Below are 10,452 nucleotides of genomic sequence, written 5' to 3'. Positions count from 1 at the left end.
CCAAGTTGCCAAGGAATGGTCCCGCACGGTGCTCTAGTTTGGACCAACACTCAGAGGAGCACTGGCCCGGGGGGTAAAATAAAGATGACCCTTGAGTCTGCAGAACCCAAGGGAAAAAGGCTTAGGTGGCAAATGTTAAAACCAATGTTGGGCCTTGCTGGAGGAGTTTTATTCAAAGCGAACTGTCAAGGGGGTCCCATAAATCACCCAACCGTGTAAGGAACGCAAAATCAAGGAACATAACACCGGTATGACGGAAACTAGGGGCGGCAAGAGTGGAACAAAACACCAGGCATAAGGCCGAGTCTTCCACCCTTTACCAAGTATATAGATGCATTAATTAAATAAGAGATATTGTGATATCCCAACATAATCATGTCCATCATGGAGCAATCTTCAACTTCACCTGCAACTAACAACGCTATAAGATGGGCTGGGCAAAAGCGGTAACATAGCCAAACGACGGTTTGCTAGGAAGGGTAAAAAGATTAGAGGCTGACATGGCAAAATGGGAGGCATGGTAAACAAGTGATAGGTAGCGCAGCATAGCGATAGAACGGAGCAACTAGCAAGCAAAGATAGAAGTGATATCGAGGGTAATAGTCATCTTGCCTGAGATCCCACAAGGAAGAAGAACGAGTCCATGAAGAAGACAAACGAACGTAGTCGAACGAATCCTCACAACTCCGGAACAAAACCGAAGCTAACGAGAGAAGCAAACCGGAAAGAAGCAAACAACATGGTAAACACACAGGAATAAACATGTCATGATGCACAAACAAGTATGATGCATGTCCGGTTTAATGGGGCATGGCATGGCAATATGCAAAAACAACACTAAAAGTTAAGTGGAGCTCAATATGCAACGAGTTGCATATTGACAAAACACCACATTGACATATTTAGTTCGCTCTCGTTTATGTACCCAACAATATTAAATGTTGTTAAACATGGCAAGAGGTGAAGCATAATTAAACTAACAATTTAAGCAAGTTTAAATGAGGGCGGAAACAACAAACAACAATTCCGGAAAATCCCCACATGTCATTTAGCAATTTAATGCAACAACAATTTTAAGCATTTAAATGTTGTTATCATGATGCGGATGACATATTCAAGTTTTATGCAATTTTATGAAAATGTTGACATGAGCATGTTATGAAGCATTTGGTCACCATGGCGGAATGAAAAGGGTGCCACGGCGGCGAAACAAAAATGGTGCCACGACAACATATCCGAAAATGATGCCACGGCAACATATCCGAAAATGATGCCACGACAACATATCGGTTCCGGTAGCTCACGGAGATACCGGTGCAAAAGGAGCCGTGCGGATGTGCGCAACATGCTAGAGATGGTGGAGTGGTCCCGACTATCGGGTTCCCACGGGACGACGGCATGGCAAACGAGGAACGTGCAAAGACCTCTCTCGGACACGGTGCAAACACGGGCATCTCATACAACACACAAGCATTCGTTCACGGGCGGTCATCTCGGGGTTATACCTTCGAAGCGTGCATTTTCGGAGCGGTTCGGGTTCGGTACGATGTAGAGGAAGTAGTCGTTCATGGATCGTCGTGCGAAGTAGTTGTTCACGTGGTGACAGTAGTGGAAGTAGTCGTTCTCGTGGCGTTAGTGGAAGTAGTGGTACACGTTCGTTTCGGAGAGGTACTTGACGAATCCAACATCTTCGGGGCGACGGTAGTGGTTCACGGACGTCGTGGGAAGTAGTGGAAGTAGTTGAACACAGCGACGGTAGTTGTACACGTTTGGAGAGGAACTTGTCGCATCCAAGTCCTTCAGGGTTCGTCGATAGAGGTACTTGTCACATCGCCGAGCGTAGTCGACCTTGGCATATCCGAAGGGGTACTTGACGAAATCCACATCGAATGTAGTCGTGCACGTCGTAGTCGGACTTGACAAAAATCACACCGGCTGTAGTGATACACAGCTCGTAGACATCCAGGGTCATCGTAGAGGTACTCGTCGTCCACGAAACTAGCAGTGGAGCACATAGGCCTCGGGTTTTGATCTTCAGGAGCAGTGGCGACTGCAGGAGGCGGTTGCAGCAGATGGCATCAGGGGAGGGTGCAGTTGCTGCTGCTGTCAACCCTGACGTAGGCGAGATCCGGCGGCGGAGCTGGCGAGGCGGCGGCGCCGGGTAGACGAGGAGGCGGGCAAGGAGAGCAGGGCGGAGAGGCAGATGCGGGCGAGCGGAGTGGGGGCTTTGGGAGGCAATGGTTGATGCAGCGGCGGCAGGGAAAACGGAGGAGAGCGCGGAGGTTGCTCTCGGGGAGGTGCGGGGCGACGAGGAGGAGGCTGCAGGGCAGCGCAGAGATAGGAGGCGGGGCGCGGGCGATAGTGGAGAGCTCGGCAGCGGGGCCAGCAGCAGGCAGCCGCGGGAGGCCGAGGCCGGCGGAGGTGCGGTGCAGGACGGCGATGCAGGGCGGTGGCCTGCTGGCTCGAGGTGGTGGAGGGGTGTGGTGCATGATGGGGAACAAGGGGAGGAAGAGAGGCTGCGAGGGAGATGAGGGAGGAGCGTGGGATCCTCTCCCTGGTGCGATGCGTGTGTTCTGGCGGCGCTCAAAGGGAGCGAGGGGAGGAAGAGAGTGAACAGAGGGGATCGGGCTAGGGTTAAAGGGATTAGATGGGCTGGGCCTAGGTGGGCCTAGGAGGCCGGCGGAGGAGCCTTGGGCCATGTGGGTGGAGCTGGAGAAAAAGCCTGGTTCTCTCTCTCTCTCCCTACTTCTTTATTTCCCAAAAATAGAAAATAAATCTAGGAAGAAAAGGGGAAGAAAGGAAGGTAGAAATAGAATTTTGGGCATGGGGATTATTTTACCGGACTCACAAAAATGCACTTGTTCCAAGAAAAATGGTGTGGGCAAGATTGCAGGAAGTAAATTCAAATTCATTTGATTTAAATTCAAATGATTTGAACAAGAAGTAGGACTTAGAAGTGTCCAAAAATGTTGAGATTTTTGGTGGAGCTCCAGAAAATTATGAAAGAAATTATGGGCAAGGTTGGGGACCAAGAATTGAGATAACAACGGCATTGAGATATTTTGCAAGTGTGTTATGGTTAATTCCAAATAAATGGAATAATTTTATTATAGCTCCCTAATATTGGGAGGATATGTTATAAAGAGAAGACACCATGTGAATTCCCTCGATTTAAATGGACCGAAGATCCATACGATTTATTTAGATGAGTTTATAAAAAATTAATGATATGATGGCATGATGACATGATGCAATGCACGAGATGACATGATGCAATGCAACAAGCAAATAAAACACACTGCAAAACTCGAAATAGCTGGGAGTCTTCTGGAGCATCGGTCTCGGGGCGTCACAACACTCCACCACTACAAGAGGATCTCGTCCCGAGATCTAGGATGGCAACGGAGAGAAACGGAAGAGGAAGAGAAGAGGTAAAACTAAGTTGCTTCTTCGACAAAAGAGTGAAACCAAAGAACCTTGAGTGGTTGAAAAGTTGAAAGAAAGAACACAACACGGTTGAACACAATTGAGAGCACTACGGTAGAAAATAGAAACAAGGAACACCATGTGAACCTTGGAGGTTGCAAAGCTATGAATGACGAGTACAATGGATAAGAAGGAATTGGAACCACTCTGGTTGAAACGAGATAAACAGGGAACAAGGAAGAACAAATTCGGACAGCACTCCGGTTGAAAAGAGATGCATGACTTGATAAGATGAAAAGAACTTGAAGAGATGACACAACACTCCGGTTAAATGGATAAGCACGAAAAGAACATGATCCTCAATACGAGAAGAAGAGTGAAGAGAGCAACATCACAAAGCCTCCGGAAGAAAGAATAGGAGATAGATCATTGGAATAACAGAATGGAGAAGGAAATGTCAACTTCTGCCACAAATGAGCTTGGAAAGCATCCTTGCAAAGAAGAATTGAACGGAGTTGTTGCAAAATCAACAACGAAAAGCACAAGCTTGTTGTGGGCTTATGGCAAATATCTCAAAATGATGAGGTGACAACCGGCCACCGATGGAAACAATTTCTTGCTTGAGATCAACGAAGAGATGAAAACTGCTTTCGCCGAGAGGATAGGAGAAAACTTGGATCATTGATAAGCACCACAATAGCAACATTCCTTAGGGAAGGCTTTAGGTGAAATATGACACAAGATAACTCCCACGAAGAGATTGGTGGGTTTAAAATATCTCATTCTTGACAAGATGTGAATCATGAAACATGAAAAGAAATTGTCAAGAATGACATATCACCATCTCAAAATAAGGTAGAAAGAATTGCACTTCGGAATGCAAGAAGAAGAATACTTGAGCTCCTTAGAAAAAAAACATGTGTTGGGCACCATGTTTATTTTTGAGTATAGCTTGGCGGGTCATAGCTTCGAGAGAAAACTTGAAGAACAATTGAAGAATGAAAAGAATCCTTGATGAACCACCATGTAGAGCCTCGATTAAGAACTCCGGTAAAGAAAATGATAGAAAGAAAGAGAAGTTGAAAACACAAGGTGAATCCTTGCAATGATTTAGATGAAGCTTCGCGATGATATAACCAAGGAAACTTGGAACTCCAGAAAAGAAAAGATGAAGCACTAGAGTCGAGAATTACTTCATCATGAACAACCTCCGGAAGAAAAGAATTGAATCACCTCGAGGAAATAAGAATAAGATTTATTATATGCTTATCCTTCATCAAATTAAATTGATGACAAGCAACGGATTTGGCATACTACTTATTCCCGTAGAAAGGATTAAGAGAGATATAGCGCAAACTTCAGAAGGTATTGATGGAACTACCGATGGAATATGGAAACAACGAATATTTGATATGATAATGAAGGAAGTGAAATCTTGAACGAACCACCGAAAGAATTGAAAATGAAACTAGCAAAGGCTTAATTCACCGGGAAGAATTGAAAAACGAATGAAGATACTTGAGGGGATTTAGATACATGAGAACGAAGAGATCATGAGCTGACTAAAGAGTATATTTGAACGATGCACCGTTAAGATTTGGAGAACGATAGCTACACGCTGAGAAAGAAGAATTATGACATGATGGCCTTCGGAGGAAAGAAATGGAAACAACTCATGAAATGCTCCGGATGGTAAGAAAAGAATTCTCACAATCGAAAACAATTATGAGGATGGCATCAAGCTAGAACCATGAATCTTCAAGAGAACGGACAAGATTTAAGAGAACCTCTTCTTCGGTCTTCACATGCTGAGAATGATGACGAGAACCACCATGAATTGTTGAGACACTCCATAATAAAGAATAGAAAGGTTGAATCAACGATGAAAGAATTTGGAAGATCTTGGACAAAGGCATATGACTGATGAAATTCATTCTTACATCAAACTTGGAAATGAATTTGAGAATCGCTCCTGATAATCACCGGATAAGACCATTGATGGGAAAAGAATGGAGAAACTTCACATCCATAAGATGGATACTTGATTAGAATATGTGAGTCCTTGAAAAAAAGGGTGGGAGGGTGGGGAAAAACAAAGACAACTTGGGATGAACGAAACAAACACCGTTGAGAACTTAGAATTGATCTTGCGGATGTTGAAATGATCGGATCCACTTGAAGAGAAGCACGCCGGTTGGAAAAGAATTAACATGACAACCTCAATGATCAAAAGGATTAGTATTCACATAGCAATATGAGAACACCATTTAGGAAAGGTATGGATTCAACATTTGACTTCGAAGCAACTCGAATACCACAAATAAAACAAAACAAAGGATTTGGTTGCAGAATAAGCCGGAACAAACATATGATAGAGATTCCGTCCGAAGTTTTCATGGTGGGGCCCACACGGGCTCGAGTGTACAGCACCATCATGTACAAGGCAGTGCACATGACATACGAAGTGTCCCCGAACCAGCATAGCCAAGGGTTCTTTAAGACACAACGAGACCACTGTAAAAACGACCGTGGAAAGGTGGACCACTAGGCGTCAAACCCCAATCTCATATCATGCATCTGTCGAAAAGATATTCTAGGAGCTACTTGAATTCCCACCTATAAAACTCCCGAAACTTTCTGGTTATGCAATCTGGTGTTGGGGATACAGGGGAAGCAATATATATCTCACCCAAAACTAACAATCCCTACATCCAAGTTGTATCCATCCGTCAACACATAACCAAGAAACCTTCGGAAATCGCGTACCTCAAACTTCGAAAAGTATCCGTTATACGAGCTATGGCAATACTCCCGAACTCCCGCCCCTGTACTGGGTGGCGTCGAGGTTATCTCACCAACAACTACATAAAAGAGATTTTCGATGTCGGCAAAACTCAGGTATTCCAGAACTGCAACGATAAAATTGTGACGACAACACCTCGGAGCTCAACTCCCCGGGTCACTGCCACATAAAAGATAGGAGGCACCAAGAACAATGTTCTCGTGACAAAACCATCGGAACGATTCCAAGATACCCGCGTGATCCTAAAAAAAATTTAGTGAAATTTGAGGAAAGGAAAGTCAAAACATCTACGTCAGGATACCTCACCAGAGCGATGAAGGGACTGAGGAGTACAAAGAATCCTACTCTCCGATATATATAATCCTAAGACTCAAAACATTTTTTTCTAGACTCAAAGCAAACAATCAAGCAGGGGGCTCCTAAGTCGGGGATGGCTCTGATTACCAACTTGTAACACCCACAATGCGGCTATATCTCCCACGTGTTGAAGCACGACTTAGAGGCATAACCGCATGGTGGTTTTGTCGCAAGAAGGATCATCTTAACACAATCCCATATAGTGAATAAGAATGGGATAAAGAGTTGGCTTACAATCACCACTTCACACAATGAACAAATAATAAATCATACATCAATCAGAGTACACACATAGTTCGACTACGGACGAAGCCAAAAGAAAAGAAGATAACCCAACTGCTAGATCCCTGATCGTCCCAACTGGGCTCCACTACTGATCAACATGAAACGAAACATAGCAACGACCAAGATCTTTGTTGAGCTCCCATCTGAGCTCGGTTGCACCACCTGCACTGGTATCATCGGGACCTGCAACTGTTGGTAGTATCTGGTGAGTCACGAGGACTCAGCAATCTCAAAACCCGCGAGATCAAGACTATTTAAGCTTATGGGAAAGGAAGGGGTAAAGTGGTGAGGTTGCAGCAGCGACTAAGCAAAGTATGGTGGCTAACATACGCAAATAAGAGCGAGAAGAGAGCAAACGGAACGGTCGTGAAGCTAGCAATGATCAAGAAGTGATCCTGAACTCATACTTACGTCAAACATAACCCAAAACCATGTTCACTTCCCGGACTCCACCGAAAAGAGACCATCACGGCTACACACGCGGTTGATGCGTTTTAATTCGGATCTGGTGTCAAGTTATCTACAACCGGACATTAACAAATTCCCATCTGCCTCATAACCGCGGGCACGGCTTTCGAAAGATAAAATACCCTGCAGGGGTGTCCCAACTTAGCCCATCACAAGCTCTCACGGTCAACGAAGGATATACCTTCTCCCAGGAAGACCCGATCAGCCTCGGAATCCCGGTTTGCAAGACATTTCGACAATGGTAAAACAAGACTAGCAAGACCACCCGTTGTGCCGACAAATCCCGATAGGAGCTTCACATATCTCGTTCTCAGGGCACACCGGATAAGCTAAGCGTACAGGTACCGACGTAATCCAAGTTGCCAAGGAATGGTCCCGCACGGTGCTCTAGTTGGGACCAACACTCAGAGGAGCACTGGCCCGGGGGGTAAAATAAAGATGACCCTTGAGTCTGCAGAACCCAAGGGAAAAAGGCTTAGGTGGCAAATGTTAAAACCAATGTTGGGCCTTGCTGGAGGAGTTTTATTCAAAGCGAACTGTCAAGGGGGTCCCATAAATCACCCAACAGTGTAAGGAACTCAAAATCAAGGAACATAACACCGGTATGACAGAAACTAGGGGCGGCAAGAGTGGAACAAAACACCAGGCATAAGGCCGAGTCTTCCACCCTTTACCAAGTATATAGATGCATTAATTAAATAAGAGATATTGTGATATCCCAACATAATCATGTCCATCATGGAGCAATCTTCAACTTCACCTGCAACTAACAACGCTATAAGATGGGCTGGGCAAAAGCGGTAACATAGCCAAACAACGGTTTGCTAGGAAGGGTGAAAAGGTTAGAGGCTGACATGGCAAAATGGGAGGCATGGTAAGCAAGTGATAGGTAGCGCAGCATAGCGATAGAATGGAGCAACTAGCAAGCAAAGATAGAAGTGATATCGAGGGTAATAGTCATCTAGCCTGAGATCCCGCAAGGAAGAAGAACGAGTCCATGAAGAAGACAAACGAACGTAGTCGAACGAATCCTCACAACTCCGGAACGAAACTGAAGCTAACGAGAGAAGCAAACCAAAAAGAAGCAAACAACATGGTAAACACACAGGCATAAACATGTCATGATGCACAAACAAGTATGATGCATGTCCGGTTTAATGAGGCATGGCATGGCAATATGCAAAAACAACACTACAAGTTAAGTGGAGCTCAATATGCAACGAGTTGCATATTGACAAAACACCACATTGACATATTTAGTTCGCTCTCATTTATGTACCCAACAATATTAAATATTGTTAAACATGGCAAGAGGTGAAGCATAATTAAACTAACAATTTAAGCAAGTTTAAATGAGGCCGGAAACAACAAACAACAATTCCGGAAAATCCCCACATGCCATTTAGCAATTTAATGCAACAACAATTTTAAGCATTTAAATGTTGTTATCATGATGCGGATGACATATTCAAGTTTTATGCAATTTTATGAAAATGTTGACATGAGCATGTTATGAAGCATTTGGTCACCGTGGCGGAACGAAAAGGGTGCCACGGCGGCGAAACAAAAATGGTGCCACGGCAACATATCCGAAAATGATGCCACGGCAACATACCCGAAAATGATGCCACGGCAACATATCGGTTCCGGTAGCTCACGGAGATACCGGTGCAAAAGGAGGCGTACAGATGTGCGCAACATGCTAGAGATGGTGGGGTGCTCCCGACTATCGGGTTCCCACGAGACGGCGGCATGGCAAACGAGGAACGTGCAAAGACCTCTCTCGGACACGGTGCAAACACGGGCATCTCATACAACACACAAGCATTCATTCACGGGTGGTCATCTCAGGGTTATACCTTCGAAGCGTGCATTTTCGGAGCGGTTCGGGTTCGGTACGATGTAGAGGAAGTAGTCGTTCACGGGTCGTCGTGGGAAGTAGTTGTTCACGTGGTGACGGTAGTGGAAGTAGTCGTTCTCGTGGCGGTAGTGGAAGTAGTGGTACATGTTCATCTCGGAGAGGTACTTGACGAATCCAACATCTTCGGGGCGACGGTAGTGGTTCACGGACGTCGTGGGAAGTAGTGGAAGTAGTTGAACACAGCGACGGTAGTTGTACACGTTTGGAGAGGAACTTGTCGCATCCAAGTCCTTCGGGGTTCGTCGATAGAGGTACTTGTCGCATCGCCGAGCGTAGTCGACCTTGGCATATCCGAAGGGGTACTTGACGAAATCCACATCGAATGTAGTCGTGCACGTCGTAGTCGAACTTGACAAAAATCACACCGGCTGTAGTGATACACAGCTTGTAGACATCCAGGGTCATCGTAGAGGTACTCATCGTCCACGAAACTAGCAGTGGAGCACACAGGCCTCGGGTTTTGATCTTCAGGAGCAGTGGCGACTGCAGGAGGCGGTTGCAGCAGATGGCATCGAGGGAGGGTGCAGTTGCTGCTGCTGTCAACCCTGACGGAGGCGAGATCCGGCAGCGGAGCTGGCGAGGCAGCGGCGCCGGGTAGTCGAGGAGGCGGGCAAGGAGAGCAGGACAGAGAGGCAGATGCGGGCGAGCGGAGTGGGTGCTTCGGGAGGCGATGGTTGATGCAGCGGCGGCAGGGAAAACGGAGGAGAGCGCGGAGGTTGCTCTCGGGGAGGCGCGGGGCGACGAGGACGAGGCCGCAGGGCAGCACAGAGATAGGAGGCGGGGTGCGGGCGACAGTGGAGAGCTCGGCAGCGGGGCCAGCAGCAGGCAGCCGCGGGAGGCCGAGGCCGGCGGAGGTGCGGTGCAGGACGGCGACGCAGGGCGGCGGCTTGCTGGCTCGAGGTGGTGGAGGGGTGCGGTGCACGATGGGGAACGAGGGGAGGAAGAGAGGCTGCGAGGGAGATGAGGGAGGAGCGTGGGATCCTCTCCCTGGTGCGATGCGTGTGTTCTGGCGGCGCTCAAAGGGAGCGAGGGGAGGAAGAGAGTGAACAGAGGGGATCGGGCTAGGGTTAAAGGGATTAGATGGGCTGGGCCTAGGTGGGCCTAGGAGGCCGGTGGAGGAGCCCTGGGCCATGTGGGTGGAGCTGGAGAAAAAGCCTGGTTCTCTCTCTCTCCCTACTTCTTTATTTCCCAA

This window comes from Triticum aestivum, chromosome 5B (genome assembly GCF_018294505.1).
Source record: "Triticum aestivum cultivar Chinese Spring chromosome 5B, IWGSC CS RefSeq v2.1, whole genome shotgun sequence".
Taxonomy (NCBI): domain Eukaryota; kingdom Viridiplantae; phylum Streptophyta; class Magnoliopsida; order Poales; family Poaceae; genus Triticum; species Triticum aestivum.
Note: the sequence above shows the minus strand (reverse complement) of the source record.